Raw genomic sequence first — 22,475 nt, 5'->3', positions numbered from 1 at the left:
AAGCTACATGCACATACAGTTACATTTGTTCAGCTTTAAATTGTGTTAAGTTAGGAGATCTCAATAAATTTTAGCATGATGCCCCTTATTCAAGTCTGTGAAATGGGGAAAATCCTGAAGCGACCGGAAACTTTGCTTAATAGACACACTTCCAAAAGCACTCAAGATGTAATCAAACAAAACAAAAAAATTCGCTCACAATTATGATACTCCCTGATGCAAAATTTAAGCATGGCTCTATACACGTTTTCATTGCACGATATATTGGCTGGCACGGACAATTTGTCTCACATGGCACATTGCAGATGGAGCGAAGTGTGGCACAACTCCCTCGCTAATCGGGAGGTTGCGAGAGGCAGTACATGGGTGACGCGTGGGTGCGATTCACAGCAGCCGCTGCAGAAAGACCTCTTTCCATATATGGTATCAGCGGATGTGCTCACCGTATGTCATTGGTGAACAGACAATGGTGCGCTGCCCTGGCGCCATTTGGTGGCGGTTGTCACCACAGAGGCTGTCTTGCATGACACTATGCTTTTCTTCTCACACTTTTTCCATACCCTCTTCCTCCACTTTCCGCCTCATGGTTCTGCTGCATCCTCCTCCTCCTCTGCTTTCCTCCTCGCGCTCTATTCGCCATCACCATCTTTGATCCCCCGCTGCGTCCGCTCTTTCATTCTTCGCGCTGCTCGTTCGCTCGGTTGAGCTACCGAGGGACGCCGTCACTAAATGCAGGAAGGGATGCCCAAAAGCTGTGCTCTAAAAAGTGACTAAAAATTTTGGTGGGATTCAACAAGTTTTCCATTCATACAAGGAGAAATACAAGCAGTACAACTGTTAAAATATACTTTCTACATGTTTCCTTGGTGATTTTGCCACCGGCACATGTTCACTTCATACTAGTCAGCTGCTAAGTTGCCAGACACCTTTCAATAGAGCCGTGCATGAATATTTCGTCAAAAGTGAAGGAACAGGAAACACCTTCTGATTCAGTGCCTCTAACTTCATTCATGCACATGACCCTATTCTACATAGGTAACTCTTCTTTGAAAGTTACCTGTGAACTGTGTTGGGAACGATAGCATAAGAGGCAGATTTGCAACAAGCTCAGAGATTGGACCCTACTATGAAACTTAGGCTACCACCAAAAATTCAATGCAGCTGTGCCAGTCTTCTGCACAGACTAAGGCTGGGGGTAGCGTTTACAGGCGGATACGTGCACCTCATGCGACGCACCGAGTCTCCAGACTGTGAGTTGTGCAATGTGAATGAAACTATAGGTAATGTGCTTTCTGACTGCCCTATGTACACAGAAGAGCGTCAAAAGTTGAACAATGACCTTACGCGTCTCAACAGCCCACCATTGTCGGAGGGCGTTATATTAGGCCTTTGGCCAGATGCTCAATCGAGTTTCAAGGCCATCCAGGCATTACTGAACTTTTTAAAAAGTACGGGCCTGGACTGTAGGCTTTGAGCATGCCAAATTGCTTGCCATATGTTTTACATCCTCCTTCTCTCGTCATCATAACCCATCATGCACCTCTTTCTTCCCTCTTTCTTTCCCTCTTCCCCCTCCCCCAAAGCCAAGTAGCTGGCTAGAGGAATATACCTCAGGCCGACCTCTCTGCATTTCGTATCATTAAGCTTTTCTCCCCCCCCTCTCTCTCTTAGGATGGCCACTGCTTCCTTTGTGTTCAAACCTAGTGTTATGCAAACACACAGTTAGCGCCACAGGGCCAGACTTTAATGATGTTATAAGCGGCAAAGCACAACTGTGGAACACGCTAAGAGGAAACCTTAGCTCCAGGTCCTCCTATCCAAATACATACTGTCACGTGATAGTGACGGTGAAGAAAGCAGCAAAACCGTGAATGGCGAGACTAGTGTTTTATTTGGCGAACCTGTGCCCTCAAAAATAGGCTACACTCAAAGCACAATGATAGCGGCGAATGCGATCAGCGAAAATCTGATCAGCAGGTCAAGCGCGTCGGCTTTTATACATCAGTCGTCGAATGTTCCAGAGTAATCGCTGGGACCCGCGTGTCGTCCACAAAGTTCTACACTATTCGCATCACGCATACATGCAATCAGATTACACAAGGTTCGGTGACAGACAGCGGATGGAACCATCAATAACATTCCAGAAACTTCCGATAAATGCAAGCACGTTCTGCGCTGTGCGATAACATTTGTTAGGCGGTGACAAGCAGTCACCCGGAAAAGATAAACAAGTACACGTGTCAATACCAAGGGAGAAATTGTTTTTCTCGTAACTACTGCACCAAATTTTATGAGGCTTGTTGCATTTAAAAGAAGAAGTTAAAATCTAGTGATTGTTGGTTGTGTCTTTTTGAGTTAGGCCGCCAATTTCTTAATACAAGTTGACAAAAATTGATTTTCATATAACGAAACTATCAAGTTGACGACTCTGTAACTCAGCAATGAAAAATGATATCACAATTCTGTGAATTGCACTTACCATAACATCTAAAGCAGACAAAACTGATATTATACTTGGCTCTCAAATAGGTCACTAAATGGTGAATAGCACTATTGCAAAATCCTTGTAAACAATGTAACAAATTCACATAAGACAAAAATTGACATATCAAATTTGTGCTCTTTGTATGCTCTAATGGACTTAGCTATTTTTGAAAATTCCAATTTAAGCCCTAGATCAAAATTCCAATTCCAACAGTCCCTAGAATTTTACTTTCTCTTTCAAATGCAACAAATTTCATTTAAGATCGGCCCAGTGGTCATCTCAAAAAGTGTTTCCGCATTTTACATGCATTTCAATAGTCGGCATCGGAGTTGGGCCTGAGCTAAAGCTTCTTAAGAGTTTTAGCCAGCACATAACCATTAATGAAATACCGGGACAGAAACACAAACAGCTACACTGGTATTAACTAGGCTTGCGTTAATATTCAATATTTTCAACTATTCAGTTGAATATTAGGCAATTCTATTTTCACTTCGGCTTGAATTTCAGTTTTTAAAGCTTTCGAAGTATTCGAAACGAACGAATATACATATTTTTTCGTGTATACAACCTACAATCTAGAAAGGAATGAGGGTTGCTGATATCTTGTTGGTATGGCATCTTTTACTTTGTTCCAGCACAAGTTGAACGACATGGACAACAGAAAGGCGCATTTGACAACCACACAGTACTAGAAAGGAAACACAACGACGCGTATAACCTGCAGAAATAGCTGCATTATGCCCAAATCTTCATAAAAACAGTCTCCATTCACGTATGCACGAGTCGTCCCCGTCTTATCTTCAGCCAGATGCTCCATTTCCCACCATTTTCGCCGACATAGATGGCAGAGAACTTTGCCCTAAATGTGGTTTCACTGCAGCATGACATACGCCGCCGTGAAACCACATGTTGAGGCAAAGTTCGCATTGTCATGAAGCCTATAGTGAAGTCAAAATTCTCATATAAACCCGACCTTATTGTTATTTTCTTTTTTTCATCCGTGCACATGCAGAACGAAATGCCTTAAGCTCATGTGCAGATGGAAAGCACCGAACTGAATTGGCACAAAGCAGCATAAAATGCCGCCATTGCATAGTCAAGGTCCTGACTTCACAAAATTGCGATGACGCACTACGGGTAAACGCCAAATGCTTCTGCGGCGATAACCACATAATATTTTAAGTAAACTGACACACAATGGTGAGAAAGAGCCCGTAAACAAATGTTCCGTGTAGCTGGAGTTGCAGGAAATGATGAGCATGCATTTTTGCGCGAAAATATCTGAACAACGGCACTTTGAAAATGGTGACTCAAGAGATAAAATGCTTCCTTTCTTGCATGCTAAGAAGCAGCCTTTCTTAGATTGGTCAGCATATGACCCTTATGTTAAGGCTTCATACAAATCCCACAACTATTCGAACTATTTGCTTTGAAATTATTCGACACTATGACTATTTGCTTCGACTTTGCTTCAAACAAACCAAAAATTATATCTGCACGAGCCTATTGTGACAACTGGGGTTGAAACCGGAAATCACCAAAGCATTCTTCTTTTATGCAACACTTCTTGACAAAAGAAATTTGCAGCGTTTGGGAGCTTGCATCATTTTGAAAACTTTTGCAACAGTGGATCGAAGCACACAATGTCGCAACACATTAGGAAGCCTATGTGGTTTGGTTGAGCGCAAGCATGAACAAATGCCACCACCAGCAATGCCGTCGGCATTGCTAGTGCCAGCATTCCATTATACTAGTGCAAAATAGTGCCTAAAACATTTTGCTAGCACGGTTCTACCACAAATATTTACCCTCACTGAGGCGGCGCCTGCACGCCGTGCTTTTGCAAGTGGTTTGCGAATGAGCTCCGCCAAGAAAAGGCCATTGGGCACAAGTGGCACTGGTACCGCTTCTCGCCTGTGTGGCGACGGGTGTGCACCACTAGATTGCCCTTTTGGTTGAAGGTCGCTGGGCAGAGCTGGCACCGGAAAGGCTTGTCACCCGTGTGGATGCGTACGTGCCGCTGGAGGAACCACCGTTTCTCAAATAACTTGCTGCAGAACGGGCACTTGTAGCAACCGCCGCTATGCTGCGACCCCGCCGGTGCAGCCTCTACGTGCCTAGCTTCTCCAAGTGGCGGCAGCGGCGCCACCGAGTGTGATGGGTCGGGGTGTGGCCTGGTGGCACTCGCTGCCACTCCCGTCACCATTGTCAATTCTGGCGCACAGGAGATATCCGACAAGCTCGCACCAAGCGCTGGAAGGAGAAGATGTAACAAGGAGATGCAGGAAAAATCTGCTGAAATATGGCTGCAGTCTTTTATTTTTTCTACCAATATCACGCCAACACATTCATCTACTGCAGAACTAGTGCCTCAGTCACCTAGCGTGCGCAGTCTCCAATCACAATGGAAGCTAAAGTGGCAACATAGCAACAAAGGTGAAAAAAAGAACTTAATAATGCACATGTACTGCATAAATCCCCATTGCGGAGACTTTCTATGCAATCATGGCAGTCGTGTAGGTCATTGTTCCCGCTGTATGTCACATTCTAGTAGCTTTGTCGTAGACACAGTGGACTCCAGATAACCAGCACTCATTTAAGCAGAAATGCTGAATAAATGGATGGAGCAAGCCAATGTTGGTTGACTGCCCACAGGCGCAACGTTAACAAACTTTGACTAAAGAAAACGCTTCTTTTTGTAAGCTCCAATCAATCAGAAGTGGTACCTCGATTACACCCTAGCCATCAGTCATTATGATACACCTGAAATGGTTGCAATCCAAGCACTATGTCACACAGCAATGCTAAATAGTTAAGAAAACAAAGTGTAACAGGCATTTGGGCTGCTGCGTGCAGCATGAGTGGCTGCTCTGGGATGCTCAGGTTGCCTAGTTCATTTGTTCCTTCATGCCTAGGCAAAAAGTTATTCCCGAGGAGGAAGGTGGCATGACAGGCGGCACGTGACTTTAAAGTCACGTTGCCACTAATGATTCTTTCATGCCATTGAAATATGAGTGACTCCTTTGTTCAAACGTGAAGAATGAGGGCATAACTTGTTACCTGTTGCACCACTCCTGATTGCTCCGTAACAATGTATTTGCAGAATCTTGTGGCAAAGACCCCCATGCTAGTAACGATGACATAGTTATTGCCATTCCTATGTGCATTACTGTCTTGGACTCGATGAAAAGAAGTGCAGGTGTAAGTCTGCTACCCTATCTGAATGTGATGGCTGCGCAGAACTCGTGGGAAAGCGTTTGCACATGTACACATGCCTTGTGCGAAATGAGCTGCGGTGTTCAAAGCACTACACAATAAAGCTTTTCTTTCACCCACGGTAAAATTAAATCATCAGGAGTCTTTCACTTTACAAAATGCTTAATAATTTTTCAGTCTTGTCTGAATGAAACTTTAATTGAATGGAAAATGTTTTTTTTTTCTGTCACTTCGAGTTCTGTTTAAACAGAGGTTCCTGTATGAAGATACTACCATGCTTACAATAAAGAAGGCCTGAAGAAAAGAAGGCAGCATAACCACTTACAACTTGTCCTTAAAGATGTCACGTACCAAGTGGCTGCCCTGCTAACACATCACTGATGTACACACACTATGGACACTAGTCCATAGTGTCCAGCATGTTTTGTGTTCCCCTTCATTAAGCTCGTGAAAATACCCAGACAAGCCTGTGTGTCTCGTACACCCCAAGGCTGTGTTTTGTGCCTAGAATGGAACAGTCTTCAACCAAACCTCCACAGCATTCAGTGCATGGGCTGTATGCAACGCCCGACTTATAAAGAGGAGTGAAGCCGCAATGTTAAGCTACAGTGACCAACTACTATCCACTGCAACAAATGCTCAATGAAGTGTTAGATGTATATTGCTAAACATTGCTTGACCTGCCACTGACATTGACCAGCATAGAGGGCGAAAGTGCCATTTTAAAAGTCTGTCTTAGTCGTTCTTCATTGCTTCTGTGCTGAAATGCCCACCAGGCCCCATGCATCTCCAAATATTTCTTTCATTTTTATAAGTATTTGTCTTCAGCTATGATTGTTCACGTTATATGACACAGAGAAAATTTCTAATAGCTGTGGTAGCAGCAGAATTGCGGCAATGAAAATTAATGTGAAGTGCACCCTAGTTTACTTACACTTGCTAAAACTAAAGCAAAAATGAACACGCCATGAGCAATTCACTGTAAACACTAAAGACAGCTTACATCAGAAATATTGGCAATTCACACAATGTATGGCAAAACAGCAACTTGGCATCAACCGAAAAACACATCAAAATGACAAGTATACCAAGTGCTAACTATGTCTTGGCTGTTGTACACAGTTCAGCTTCTTGATGCTAACTATAGTTTTTCAAGGAACTGTTAAATTTCTTCGTACACCAGAGGGATTAATGAAATTGGGCTGCAGAACACAAAACGGCTGAATCCAAAGGTGTCAGTCCATGCTTTAGGGCACATAAAGCAGGGTAAACTGGCATACAAACATTCACAGCACATTTTTTTTTCGAAATGTTAAACCCAACACCGCAAACAAATTTTTGTCTCTCCGATTCGTTCCGAGCAACAATCGATATTTTGGACCAAAAGTGCAGTAGTTCAAAGCCAGACAAAACATGCACTGCAAACTATGTTCTAGAAATGCTTCAGGAAGAAAATTTTAACGGCAGGAATACAAGAGTTTTTGTCATCCTCTTCTGCAATTATCTTGAGGAGGTACTCCGTGCGACTCCACCTAGTGAACTGTCCATATTGGCCGCCTCTAATTGGTTGGAGCTGTATGGCACCTACCTCCTTCTCGCTCTTACAGGTCCAGCCAGTCAGAAGTGGTAGAAACAGACAGCCCACTAGATGGACTCTTACGAAATACCCCCTCCCCCTCTGCCCACCCTAGCTTAACCATAGGCCTGACACAGCCAAACGTCCATTCAAAGAAAATGGATATGACAAACATATTTTTCATGCTAATATCAGCATGTAACAAAATATATGTTTATATTGTCAGATATAACAAAGGTAATTTTCTGTTGAATGCAACTCATAATGAGGTTCGTTAGTATACAACTGTGGCAACAAAAATTTGCGCAACCAACAACTGCCTGTGCAGCTGTGGCCAAGCAGCAACAACCAACCATTTGAGTGGTCCAGTCTTATTCCTCGGAGCAGCTTTATTGTAGCTTTATACTGTAAGTGAACGGCTATGCTACTGCAGAATTAATAGTGCCAACAGATGATGCAACCGTAAGCAAGCAGCAAATGTTCAGGTGGTGCAGCATGTTTGGTATTAATGTTGCCACCACATGAGTTCAGTTGTAGCTTTCTTGTTGGCTGTGAGTAATGTTTCGCACATAACCTTATGCCTCGATTAACTAACTAACATTGAAACACAATAAAAGAAGTTTACAACACGTTCAAGCCTATCAACAAAGCAAGAATCAATTTCCTTAAACCTAGGAACAGTACTTTTCAATCAGCGAATACGGGAAACAAGATTGAAGACAGTAGACTGTCACTCAACTTCATGAATTCCCTATTTTTATTATTTAGGCTCATGATTGCACAATAAGACCATTGCACACACATAAAAGAAAATGCTTTTCCATAAATTATCAGGCTAGCACTCTTTAAAGAAAGCAGTCACGATCAAGATCATAAATCATTGTATATGTAATGTGGCTACAAGATCATCTTGCAATGGAAATTATACATAAAAAAATAAACACACAAAGCTAAGAAGGCCAAGCCTGCATTGCCAAACCTTAGTCAAACAATGCATGCTGCCAAGAGCATGCTATTTAGGACACCTGTCAAATGTTCTAGAACTGTGAAGGCTATTGACACAGGGTAAAAATATAAACAAGCGGTTTATGAGAAAAAATGTAGAGGTGGGCGAGTATCAACTTTTTCAAATATGAATAGTAAATATGACATATCAAACTAATTCTCGATTAGTCAAATGTGAATGTATATATTTACAACAGGAATATTTATTTTGGTATAATTAGGTATCACGCATGTTCTGACTAGTGCAAAAAGGACAGATTACAATCAGGGACACATGATCCGTTTTAAACACAGGATCCCCAATCGTCATTAGAAAAACTGATAGAATGGCCTCTCAATAAGATTAAAGGCTGGTTGCAAACAGTTGAAGAAAGAATGGCTGTTGTATGACTAGCTCTGCAAAAACACTAAATAAATGGTTGCTGAAAAAACATCAGAAGTTTAGGGGGAAAGAAAAATGCTGCTGAAGGACCTGTATGCTACAGACACATGTAAAGGGGCTCGTTGCAAGAAAAATATGCTAGACTGCCAAAAATACTAAACATAGACTAAAAGCAAAAATCACAAATTGTCATGTAGGATTCTGGCATGAAACCGAAAAGAAAAGTTACATTACCCATTTGTTTCTGCATTGCCTTAAAAACTGTTGTTATTGTCACACTTCTGATAATTAATGATACTTTGTTAAGCACATGGAAAAGAAGTAACCAGACGTAAGCAGTCGCTTGTTGTAAAATATCTGGTAAGTTTCAAACATTCGAAAAAAACAAATAGTCCTTTTTCGAATACTAATTCACTATTTCACTACAACTATTCATACCCGCTGCAGTGGTTTAGCGGCTACGGTGTTGTGCTGCTAAGCATGAGGTCGCAGGATCAAATCCCGGCAATGGCAGCCGCATCTCAATGGGGGGTGAAATGAAAAACGCCCGTGTTCCACGCACTCGGTGCACATTAAGGTTCCCCAGCTGGTCAAAATTGGGAGTCCTCCACCACGGCATGCCTCATAATGAAATTGTGGTTTTGGCACGTAAAACCCTAGAATTCAACTGACTATTCATATTCGTATTCAAAACTTCTAATATTCGCCCACCCTAGAACAAGGTTTTTCCAATTGCACTTGTACATGAGATGGTCAAACACAAATCGCATAGAGACTGTGTGTAGCCATTGCAACGTAGCAACACGTTTGTTGCCACTACAAGCGCTGGAATGTGCCAAGTCAACCACCTTACACTGTGCTTCTGCGTAAGGCTCTATGTGTGCACAGCATTTAAAGAAATAAAAAGATATATACCAGGATAGATGTCAAGTAAACATGTTTTCACACAAGAAAGAAACTTTAGTTTTCACAAAGGAGTCTACCAGGCGACCTCAAACCAATCTACAGGGCCCTGCCCTGTGCTCCTAACATACATTACTCATAAAAGCAACACTGCAGTATGCTCTCAAAAGACAACTGCAGTGAAATTTCACTTTGGCAAAATAGGTTACGAAAGGGTAGTATATATACACTATTGAAACAATCTTGGTAAAGCTGCAGGCCTGGCAATTTTCTTATTAGAAGCTTTTAAATAGCACCTATGCAGACGACACATGTACCTTATGGCGAGCACATACGACGGCTCAGTTTCCAAGCTTTTGCAGCACACTGCAGGCACCGCATAAGCTTGCAGGTCATGTCGAGAAGCCACACATTGAAGGTTATGCATCATTTCTGGCAAGTGGTAGTGGCAGCGTTATTGTCCGTTTCAGTATCAAAAACGACTATTTTTGCGAGCTTTTCGTGATGCATCTACTCATATTTCAAACGTAAAATTTGGCATCGAAACTCCTCGATGTCTACACTTTAGGGATTTTATGGGCTCCCAGTTTTTGTTGCAGTTGGCCTTTGCAAGTGTATCAGCAAGAGACTGCAGCCAGTACAGTAGCTGGTCTCTCTTGCTTGTGTATACTGGCACGGAGATGCACTTGAAAACAGCTGATGTTGTACAGAAGGCAAATAGTAGCATTTTGGAAACACGACAAGTGACAGACGTCAGCTGCGCCAAGTTCTGGTGAACACAAGTGACGGGTTAATTACCAGAATTGCGGCACAGCAAAAGACGAAAGTAACATAGATAGGATTCTGTTGTTCCTCGTCTTTCGCTTCGCCACAATTCTAGTAATTAATCACACACATTGTTCATTGTGCAGCAATCCAATGCTAAACTTGCACAATACAACTTGTAGAAACACACCATCAAGGCTTACATTTCAACCATTTCCTGCCCAAGTATAACAGTATCAGGAACTCTGAACTGGTCATGGCAACAGAACAGATGACAAAGGTGCAATCAACGGAATACAAATTTCTTTTCAAAACAGTTGCACAACAAGAACTTGCACTTGGTGCCTGCATTGCGTATCAGTGCAAGGAGGGTAACAGTTCTGATAAAAAGGGGTGTGGTCAAAGTGAAACAGTCCTGGGAACACACAGACACAAAACGAGAAATCCTGGCAGAGAAATCTAAACTAAACGTAAACATTTGGTACTTGCACACGAGCTTTGCTCATGAAGCATATGACTGTAGATACATCTTCCAAGAGCTTTCACCAATTCATGTTAGCAAAGAGAGCAGCCATATGAATGATCACGATCTTGGTATCACCGTGACTCCAGGCAATGGTGCCATGTTTCACTATATTCGGAGTGATAAACTCACTATTAAAAAAAATAAAACCTCGAGAAAGGAAACAAGCAATCTCAAGATCTCAGGCACCAGATAAACGTTTTTCCAGCACTGACTACTTACTTTTACGCTCCTCGTTTTGTTAGAATGTACTACTCAATGTTTTCAATGGCAAAATTTGGGTTCACATCATGGACACGCAACAGGTGCCGTTTGAGGTGGTGATTCCTCTTGAAGGCCTTGAAGCATTGCGAGCAGATGAACGGACACTTGTCTGAATGAGTCACTTGGTGCAAGCGGACATTGCCTTTCCATGTGGTCTTATAGGGACACAGCGAACACTGGTACTCAATCAAGCCGTTGCCTTTGTCCACAGGCAAGACAGAGCTGGCCTGGTGAGGGTTACCTGAAGAGAAGATTATGACAGTTGATTTTTATTCAATGCTGCGCTCAAGGGTTTTACATTTATGCTTCTGATGATGCATGTAAGAAGAAATCCATCTCTCCCCACTCCAATCTCAGTATAACATCCTTAATAATATGCTCAATAAACATCTGGTAATTTGGTTCAGCATTTGACACAATTTTGCTTGGTTGGGAAGCATCTTACACCAAACATTACAGAATGATTTTCAGTCAGTGACCACGTGAAAATACCATGCCATTGCAGATAATCCACACATGCTTAATTATTGCAGAGAGTGGGATGAAGCATCAACAATTACAAAAAAAAAAAGAAAAAGAAAAGAAAAGAAGAACACAATCACTCACAATTCAATTGACACTTAACCTTAACAAGAATAAGGGGAACCTGCCCATTTCGTTTGACCTACCTGCACTTCTTTGTATACCACATCTTGGCATATAAATAACATAAGCTTACCTTTTTCAGATGATTAAAGATGGATTCTGAGAACCGAAACCTTTATTTTGACATGGTCAGTGACTGCAACTTCTTTGTTAATCTAACAACTTATTGCTCAACAAAGTTTCAGACACTAAATTTTGTCATTTTATCATTCAGGTCACTTTTGCAGACATTTAACTTGCGCTTCAGCTGTTTCTCACCAGCTGCGTTTGCTGAGCACATTGCTTGTTAGATGGTGAAATATTATAGCATATGCTGCAATTTACACGATTAGAAAAATTTATGTCCACGCTTCTTCCGTGCTCACCTAGAAAGGCCATGCACTATACACACCGTAAATGCATTACCATGCATATCACCACATTTCCTTTGATTAGATGCACTGAAAACAATACACAATTAGAGGATCACGTCATTCAGATGTTGGCAGGTGCAGTAAAAATGACTCCTGCATAAGTTCTTTGAAATACCTCGACATAAACAAAAGTCCACTGTATAAACAATACATACAACACCATAACTCTTGAATGTATATGAGCAACACCTTTTAGCACTATAACACTTATGTAAATTACTAAACACAAGACATACTAGCAATATATAGCAAAATAATTACGAGCACAAGCGCATAGCCAGAGTTGCAACGTATAAATCATGGTAGCAAATATAAGCATGTAATTACCAGATTTACAGCCATGCAATGTAAAAAACAACCAAATGATGTGAAAGACCGAGCTATAGAATTGTAGTTGCACACCAGGAAAGCATGATTATGCACTTCAAGAAAGAAAAAAATGTAGCTATTGGCTCTTGGCTTGCAGTTCATTATACCACAGTGATATCCAATAGAAAAAAAGAAAAGAAGGCTCCACATTTTAATTACCTAAAAGCAAAAATCAACTTGCTAAAGTACCAGTGCACCAAATATGAACAGGCGAGAAATCGGCTTAGTCCTTTCTGGGAAGACAACAAGTACAGCTCATCAGCACACTAATATTTCTACAAAGCAATTCCGTCAAAACACATAAGCATGGTGCATGAGCTATTCTGCAATGCTGCATGTTACAAAGAATACAGAATCATGCTTGTCTTGATAAAAATAAAAGCCTTAGTCCTTGACATCGCAATAAAAAATTCTTGAGCATACAACACTCCGATCACAGCTGACTTCTAAAAGTCATTCCGAGTACATTTTGCAGAACACACACAGCTGAAAGACAAGAACCTAACACTATCTCACTTCTTGTTATATGGCAAGAGTGTCATGTTAGTTTCCGTGCGTAAATAGTGTTCTTCCATGTATACTGGGTGCACGAGGTATTGGAGGACACATCTTCAAAATTAACATTCTCATTCTATCTGTCTATGCGCTTAATAACAACTCCTCTGTTACCTACCTAGCACATTTATTCTGGGGTAGCAGCTTTCAGTCTCATACAGATGAAGCTATATGTTGTCCTGGTCACCTTACATGCCGACCACATCGACTTCCGAGACTTCCACCTGCTTGAATGTTACAAAATCCTTTGCTTTCATGAGGACAGAAGAGTTCATGGCCACCTTACATCTGTGAGAAACAGAAATAAGTGCTACCAGTGGCCAAACACAATCCAGAATATCGAGTTTTTCCCCTAGGTAGAGCTTATCATGAAACGAGAGCTCGGGAAAGCCAATTAGGGTCATTGCCAAGAAATTTCACATGGCAGAGTCAACACCCAAGCTTTGTGTGCACAATGTCATTATAACAGATTCACTTGCTCCCCCAGGGCCAGCGCAACATAAGAATGGCTGGCTGTGACCTTCTTTGGTCGTCTAAGCCTCAATGTGCCAACCTAGTTCCCCATATTTTAACCTGCCACAGTGCTATGTATGGAGACCCTCGCAAATATACCAATAAAATTTTCTACTGGTTCAAGAGGACTGTCCTATGGGTTGTATTGGTAATGTATTAGAACTCCATGGGCTTTATTTGGATTATTTTAGAGCCTAAATGATTGTATTAGTATAAATAGGCTCAAATAAGTGATATCTATTTGTTGCATATTAGACCAACAGAGTTTGTATCACACCAATAGGGTACAATAAGTGACTGTTATTTGACCAATAGGTTCATATCAATACCAATATAGTTCGATAAGCAGGAACTACTTGTTGCCTTTTTGTTTCCTGTTGGACCGATAAGTACTAGAGCGGGGAGTGCACATAGCAGCGCAATTTCCCAAATTACGTCACTGTACAACTCAGAAAAGGCATGTAAAAGAATACAATAGAAAGTTTCGTATCGATATCAATATAGTTCGATAGGCAGGAGCTACTTGCTTTTCTATTTCTTGTTGGCCGATAAGAACTGGAGCGGAAAGCGCACATACTAGCAGCGTAATTTCCCAATTCACTTCACTGTAAAACTCGGGAAAAGGCATGTAAAAGAATACGACATACGGTGGTGGTCACAGAACTCATGTGCTGAGAATCTAGCAGTTTCATACAAGACCAACTTGATTTGACAGGAGTGCCCTCCTCCTTGTCATGAAGGCGGACCCCACGTACAATCCAGTACAGTCAATGGCATTATGATAACCGGATTCCGCTATGCTAAATCACCCTAATCGATACATTGAAAATTCTTGCTAGGGGGGAATCACTGAGAGACTCCACGCAATGTTTTTAAAAACACTACTATTGTGAAAGCAATGCCCAAGATCAATATGCACTATCTCATCTTAGCATCCAGCCATTATCAAGGCCATATTCAGTCAATAACTGAGGCTTAAGGCCACTTTACTCGACAACCTTACAAAACAGTGGTAACAGAAACAATGTACGAAACTTGGCACACATATATTTAATCTGACCTGAAATATTGTTGCCATTCCTTAAGTCGTCATCATGCCCTCAAATACCTCGCACACCCAGTAAAGGTACATTAGGGAAGTACCTTCAACAGAGGTATATTCAATCTTTCATGAAATATTTACAGTATGGACAAGAACCGTTACTGACAATGTGCAATCGAAGCAAATTTATAATGGACATTTGAAAACATGACTGTAACATGACTGCAGCATTAGCAAGCAATTACAATCTTTAAACACCATATGCATATGCAGAGTTCTGTGACAGCATGATCTTGTAAGCTCTTCCACTCTTCATTGACAGAAAATAACGCTGGCTACCCGGAGAATGAAAAGCATAATGCTGATTGCCCCAAACATCTGAAAAGAAAAAAGAAAGTTGATGGTGGTTTCAGTGAAAACTGTCTTTATAATGAGAGAAAAGAGAGATAAATGTGTTGACGACAATTTTGTTTTACAAGTGCATCGTTATACAGTCTACGCTCGTTACAACGAACTCCTGTACAACTGACTTTCGGATATAACGGACCATATTTCAACCTTAGTTTGCTCTACCTATTTTATTAATGCAATGAAGTTTGCTTTTAACGGACCACGCTAAAACGACTATCAGCTATAGCAGACGAAATTGGTGGTAATTTTTGTCAAAATCAGGCGTATAAAACTTACTTATGCCGTGTCGACACACGCTGACAACTGACTTGTTAGGGTCAGCCAACAATCGTGGCTCAGTATCTCGCGCGTGGGGGGTTTACTCTGGCGGCTGCTGCTTCCGGCGCGGGGCGAAAAGTGTTCATGTTTACCTGTGTGCGTTGACACCGTGCTTGTTAATTTAGTTTGTAGGCGAATGTTTACAACTTTATACGGCCAATAAAACTACTATCCTTACTTCGCAAAGCTGTCGGTGAATTTACTATCGCAGTCGAGGCTTCGTCTCTTGGGTGAAACTGTGACTTTTCTTGTTTTTATTTATTTTATTTTTTTACTTTGGACATTCGTCACTCACTCTTTGCAATAACGCTGTTACACATCGCGGCCAAAGTTTCAGAAGTGAGGTGCTTAGGCTATTGCGGACTTCGGATAAAACGGACACTTTTTGTCGCACTGTAAGGGTCCGTTGTAATGAAAGTCGACTGTACTTTAAATGCATCATAATCACACAAATACGGATTGATATACTAAAATCACACAAGTCTATCACTGTAGAAGGAATCATATTTGCTCTGATGTATATTAATAAATGCACAGTGCTGACTTTGATTTGGTTGGCTCTGACAAGGCTTATCAAAAATTGTTACACGGGCATGAGTTGTTACTACAATACAAACATGGCCTTCATCAGGCATATGAAATTTGTTACGCATAAAATGCCTCCACAAAGTGTGAAAAAACATTTCCGGTTGCATGCTTGTCATAGTTCTGCAGTAAAGATAAGTTCAGAAGATGCGAGAGGTAAGATATAACTATGACTCAGTTGCACATCGCAGCATACATGAAACATATCCAAGGCAGTCTGCCTACGTTTGCTCGTACCTGCACATATTTTATGCTTAAGAACAACTCTGGAGGAGTGAAAGTACCATTTAAGAAACAACACTTCAAGGAACCCTAGCAATTGTTCTTAAACTGTGCTCTAAGCCCCTCCACAGGACCTTGAATATGTTTTAGTTATTTTATGTTATTTATTACATACTGCAGGCCCTTGTAGAAAAGGCCCAAGCAGGAGATGAAGGCTGCTTTTTGTGCACAAGACAAGGACAAAGAAGAGGCCAAAACACATGAGTGCTCGTGTATATTAGCCTCTTCTTTGCCCTTGTCTTGTGTGCAAGAAGCTGCTTTCATGTCCTACCAACATGCCCAAACAGTAACCTTAGCCAAGCAGGAGGCACATACCTAAGCCTCGTACAAAAACCAAAAGAAAAACATACATAAATGAAATACCCAGAGGTCAATAAGTTTGAATAATTACAATTCAATGGGAAGGATAAGACACAGCCAAGAAAATAAAAGTCGAATTGAAGAAAGGATTAAATTAAATATGATATAGTTAGGGGTGTGCAAATACACGAAAATTTACACAAATACACAAAAATGCATTTTTTTAATATTCGTATTCGATTTGAAAACTAGGTATTCGAAAATTTTCTAATATTCAGTTGTATACGAATATTCAAAATAAATCGAATATGAGGGTCAATCAGAAAGTCTTTGTCCCTATTTTTTATTTACCAAAATAAGGCGCATGCAGGTAATTACAAATATACATACTATTCCACATACCTTACACTATTTTTCCACACAGTCTCCACACCGGTTCAAACATTTGTCCCATCCTAGCACTAAATTTGAGATCCACGTGGCAAATGATGTCAGCGACGCACGCAGCCTCCCCGAACGTTCATAGTCATGCAAGTCTTCACAGCCTTTCAGCGAGCTCGCAACACCGCCACCTCACACTTCTCAAAGCGAGGCACCTTTCCCCATACGTGGGCTGTATTTCCCTGTGGATTTCAATGGACGTTTGTCCCTTGCTCCACAGAAAACAAATCACACTTTGTTGCTCGTACGTCGTGGATGTGTGAAGCACAACCGCCATCTTCAACAACTGACAACAGCGCCATCCAAGAAAGATCCACGGCTGGGAATAGATATGTTGACTTCACGTTTATAGCCATAATTTGGCTAAAAAATATGGGGCCAAAAGCTTTCTGATTTGCTCTCATATATTGCTGGCTGTGTGGGTGTGCAGTTCTCAGTGTTTGCTTCTATCTAATCTAAGAATATTTGGTTAAGTTTGCGCTGAATTTCGTGATAACTTCAAGCTGCTGGTGAAATTTCGCTTGTAAAACATGCTTGGCTGTTAAACAAACAAGCTTTGCAGGAAAGCAAGCCTCTCAGTAGCAAGTTGCCGGCTTTGCGGTTAGCGAGGGTGCACTCTTTTGCAGTGCCACCCCCAGTCAGAGCTTATTGCTTGACGGCAAATGCGATGAGTGATGGCTGGCACAGGATCAAATGCCTCCGAGTTTATGGGCATTTGATGTTGCATAATAAGGCACAGGTCGTGCGAGAACAGACAGCTAGCGGGAAATTCAATTTTCCAAGTTAACACGAGCACAATATTTTTGCACAACAGCTTACTAGTCTAATTTTTTACCATTAATGTTTTTGCAATGTTCCAACATGTTAAAATGACCAAGCCTGCTAATAAAATCATGTGCGAATCATGATTCGATATCTGAAGTTCAACATTCATATTGTATTAATAAGCGAAAATTTTGATATTCGCACACCCTTAGAAATAACCAAATTCTGGGACTTTACACGGCAAAACCACAAGCTCATTATGAGGCCTTGCTCTCTTCGAGAAGTCTGGAATAATTTTTTAATGTGCACCTAAATCTAAGTACAAGATCGTTTTTGCATTTCACCCCCATTGAAATGCTGCCACTATTGAATCCCCAACCTCAAGTCAGCAGTGCAACACTATAACACTTGGGCTACTATGGCAGGTCGCAATTTCTAACATCACCATTGACACCACTGACATGCTCAAGTATCTAGGCATTACTGTCACGTATTACCTAAACGGTTGCACACACACACATGTAGCTTACATCACATAGCCTGCTAATAAAACCTTAGGATTTCTAAGTAACCTGCATAACACCCTTCATCGTGTAAAGCTGCTAGCATAAAGGGATTGGTTAGGCAGAGATTCAATATGAATCTCCCATATGCAATTCTCGCCAGATCCACCTCATCAACACACAAGTATCTATACAGGCCCGTGCCATAAGGCTAATTCACTCATCATATTCATGTAATGTTAGCGTGTCCTCATTAAAAGCAGTCAAGTTTGGTCCCCTTTTTCTATAGCGACTGTATCGCACACTTATCATTATTTCCCAAATTCTATAATGGTTCTCCTCACCACGCGATTTATATCTGTCACCTTCATGCATATCAATGCACACAGGCCATCCCCCAAATGCTGCTCACGAAAACGTCCATGTACTGTTGCCCTCTTGTCATCATTCTTTTCCTTGCACAGGAGCAGAGCAGTCTTCCCTACAAGAATGCTGCCATCACCCATTCATTTGCCCTAGACGAGAATAACTTGTAAATAACATTGTGGGCATTGGCTTCTTCAATTTCTTTTGTTCCCACCCCTTATGAAATGTCCTGCAAGGGATCCTCAAAGATATAAAGTGATAGTGAAACCTGTGGGTAGCTTTCGGATGTTAAACCTAACAACACTTCCAGTAACTTATCTTTTTGAAGCTGTGTTTTCCACTTGACAAAGGCAAAACAGAAAATTAGGAAAAGGAGCAGCAGGACTAGTGTTCAACCAAACCGGTCGTTTTGACAGTGATCACAGCTGCCTCACTTCCTGAGCACATGGGCACCCTCAATGACCACAGACTGTTAATGACATTCGGAAGGCCTGAAAGAAAATAATTGTCAGCCACAATCCTCCACATTACGGATTTCTGCAGAATTGATAGGCTATACTAATGCAGACGGCCTGAAGCCCCAGTTGTGGCTATTGCAAGTCTAGTGTATTTTAACTGCAGTTGCCTTTGCGTGGTGTCTGTTCTTCAGTGAATGTTTTTTCCTGGAGATGAAGTTCTCAAAAAAGAACCCTCGAGGAACTGTGAACAGATCAACGGCTTCATCATGACTAGAAGTTCAAGAATCACAAACTTGCAGCACGTTAATGTCATCCCAACCACCAAGTAGTCTGAGAGGTTATACACCAGAAGTGTGCTTAAGAACAGGATCCTAATGCCTTATTAAGCCCACCTGTGTCCTCACTTTGACAACTGCAAGTCCTACGAATATCTAGCATGCCAAATGTGCTTACCAAGTGTTACCAAGTCTCTGTTATTGCCCACTTACCAAGAATTACCCACCAGCAACATGTGTACTTTTATAAAGAGCCACATATGATAAATATAGTGGTGACTGTTAGGGGATGCTAAAATATCTAACGATTCTTCTTTAAAATGAAAGTAATGTATTAAGTCATAGTGTACAAATGCTATATTGGGAAATCATTAAAAAAAAGAAATTAAATAAACACAGCAAACTTTTTTTTCCCACCTTTCCTGCTTTTGTGTTTCGTTTCCACTTCTGCAATGTTTATATTTAAGTTATACTCAATTTGTTGAGTGCCCAGGATTGACACAGAACTGAGGTCATCAACTTTTCAGTGAATGACATCAGACACCATTGATCACAAATGCTGCACCTTTTCAGGCTAAAATATGGTATTGGGGAAGTCATTGTAGCACAAATAAAATAGAAACAAAGAACAGAAGGCAGGACAGCATGGGCGCTACGCTCAAAAGTAATTTATTATTATCTAGAACACTACAAAATTACGCAAAAACCATGAAAAATTCTTGTCCCAAGTAAGCGAACAGCTTACGCATAATGCAGAAGTCGTATGGTCACAAAAGCAAGTACTTCTGAAGTATACTGCTGACATCGATAATGGCATTTGATGATGGTAGCGCAAATTATCGACAGGTTTTAGCAGACGGCATGAGAGCGTGACAGCGACAGCTGCACAATGAATAATGACAATGTGACCTCGACTGAATAGCGACAATGTTGCACAACAGCAGAGGCATCTCAACAAGCTAGTTGGCATTCGGTGGTGGACACAAATCCGTGACTCATGCGCTCACATGCTGCCATTTCTCTCGGCAAGACACCTGGCCAGTGCCCAACATTCATGGCAGCCAGAGAAAGCTGTTCACTTATATATTGCTACGGCATGAGCTGGGCGAGCAGAAGAGAAAGAAGAAGTTAGCTGGTGCAGCCTCGGGACGCCATCTTGGGATGCTGCGAATAATAAACGCGATCTTCCGAATTCCGATTCGTGGTGGTAGCTCGACGAGTTCGTTGATCGTGCGTCATGTCGCCAGGAAAGGTACGTCGGTGCTGTCATGTGCACTCATGCACAAATGTATAGGATCGCAGGTTTGCCAAAAGACCTTAATTTCTTTGAAATTCAGATGCACTGACTGACATCAACGAGTTCACTAGAAAATTCAAATGAATAAGGTTGGAGTGCAGTCCTCAATTTTAATTTACATTCATAAGACGAAAAGAAAACTAGCTTTATCCCACAGTCCTTGATTCATATACTTTTGCTCAGTGAAGTACTTGCACGTACTTCGCTGAGCAAAGTAAGTCAGAGCCTATATAAGTCAAACTGGACAATGCATAAATGACCAGACACAAGAGTGCAAACTTTCCATTACGAATAATGGCCATGGGCGTCTGCCTGCACATTACATGGCTTGCAAGTGTGAATCACAGCTTTACGCAACTAAAAGCTTTCCGAAAAGCAAACTTACTACTGCAGGCAAGCTTTTAGAGGTACTTCTAATCAGGAAACAAAGCAAGGAGTGCATCAACAACACTTCTGTACCTCTATTTGAAAAAGAGATTCAGTTTTTGTATTTATGTTCTGTGCCATGATGAATTGTACATGCTTTTTTGGACGTTATAGCAATCCAAGACAAGACTACAAAACAGAATAAAGAAAGGGTCATTTCGAAAATCATGAAGCTATCCACAGACTCCCTTTATCCGTAGCATTCAGCACAACGTTAAACTTAAAACAACAGTCCATTGGATAGTGTAATAACTCAAATGTGAGCAAAGCACCCATACTCTCCTGTTTTCTGTACTACGTGCCCATCTTACTTGTGCTACAATGACTTCATTAAGTCAATTACCTCGCACAACATGTTCTTTTGAAGCTACAGCTGACAGAAGGAGGATCTGCCAGTCTTCAGTGACCTCCTGTTTGGGCCACATGACGGCGACAGTAACTGCGAACATAGCGGCGAGTACCAGCTGACGATCAGCTTACGCAAATTCTGCCATGCCTGGGAGTTGACTCAATGGTGCATGGCTCGTGTGATACTGCTGTGCCAAAATTTCTGCACAGCCACTCACTGCACAGCACAACAAGAGCACCTGCACAAACAACCAAAACACAAACACCTGTTAGCCAGCAAAAAGCCTACCGCTTGCTTTTCGGGAACGTGCTAGGAAGAACACAGAACCAACCAGCATCCACGACAGCTGGACCTGGGTGTAATAAATATCCTATATAACGAGAGTATTTTGATGTCATATGCGACTGTTATAAAATGGTTAGACTGTGTTTTCCATAAAGTACTCGAAAAATAACATTTGCTTCAGTACTAGGCAAGCCCCTCCAAACATTTCAAAACCATTGGTTGTACTAGAGTATCTCCCAAAAAACACTTTGCATCTTGTTTCCTAAAATTCAACAGCTCAAAATAGCTAATAACAGAATGCATAAAATTTAAAAGATACACTTACGATTCTGTACAGCATGAAACAAAGGACACCCAGACCCCAGTGAATCAATTCTCTTAACTCAATTTTCTCTTAACTCAATATCTGTAAAGAGCAAATATTGAGCCCCCATATCCTGGACATGTTTGGAGAATCTCATGTGATCACAAAGAAAACTACCAATCATTAAGGGAAAACGTTCGAGAGAAGTTCATCGTGAATGAAAAATCTGTAAATTCCTGGACAACATGAAAAGGTTCACCCGCATTACTGTTTTTTCAGTGTCTAAATAACATATTAGATTATGCACATAAACAACTGACATTTTCGGTATAGAATGTATGAATGCCTTTCCTGCTTGCTTAAAAGACTTGTAAAAATGGAACAGAGAAGTGAGAGTACACCAGAACATCAATGAAGGTTGTACGGTATGGCAGGCATGCATTTTCCCAGTTAG

The 22,475-nt window shown here is 41.3% G+C and overlaps 1 long non-coding RNA gene across 1 annotated transcript; it reads right to left on the bottom strand.

Moving 5' to 3' along the window:
* Positions 1 to 12,670: 12,670 nt before the first annotated feature.
* LOC129384126 (uncharacterized) lies at positions 12,671 to 21,664 on the bottom strand. Its single transcript, XR_008611914.1, has 2 exons — positions 21,427 to 21,664; positions 12,671 to 15,034 (listed from the first exon to the last, which is right to left on the bottom strand). It is a non-coding gene; the product is annotated as an uncharacterized lncRNA (long non-coding RNA).
* Between the last annotated feature and the right edge of the window lie 811 nt (positions 21,665 to 22,475).

Source organism: Dermacentor andersoni, chromosome 9 (assembly GCF_023375885.2).
Source record: "Dermacentor andersoni chromosome 9, qqDerAnde1_hic_scaffold, whole genome shotgun sequence".
In the NCBI taxonomy this organism is placed as follows: Eukaryota; Metazoa; Arthropoda; class Arachnida; order Ixodida; family Ixodidae; genus Dermacentor; species Dermacentor andersoni.
Note: the sequence above shows the minus strand (reverse complement) of the source record. Positions and strands in the feature narration are given on the sequence as shown.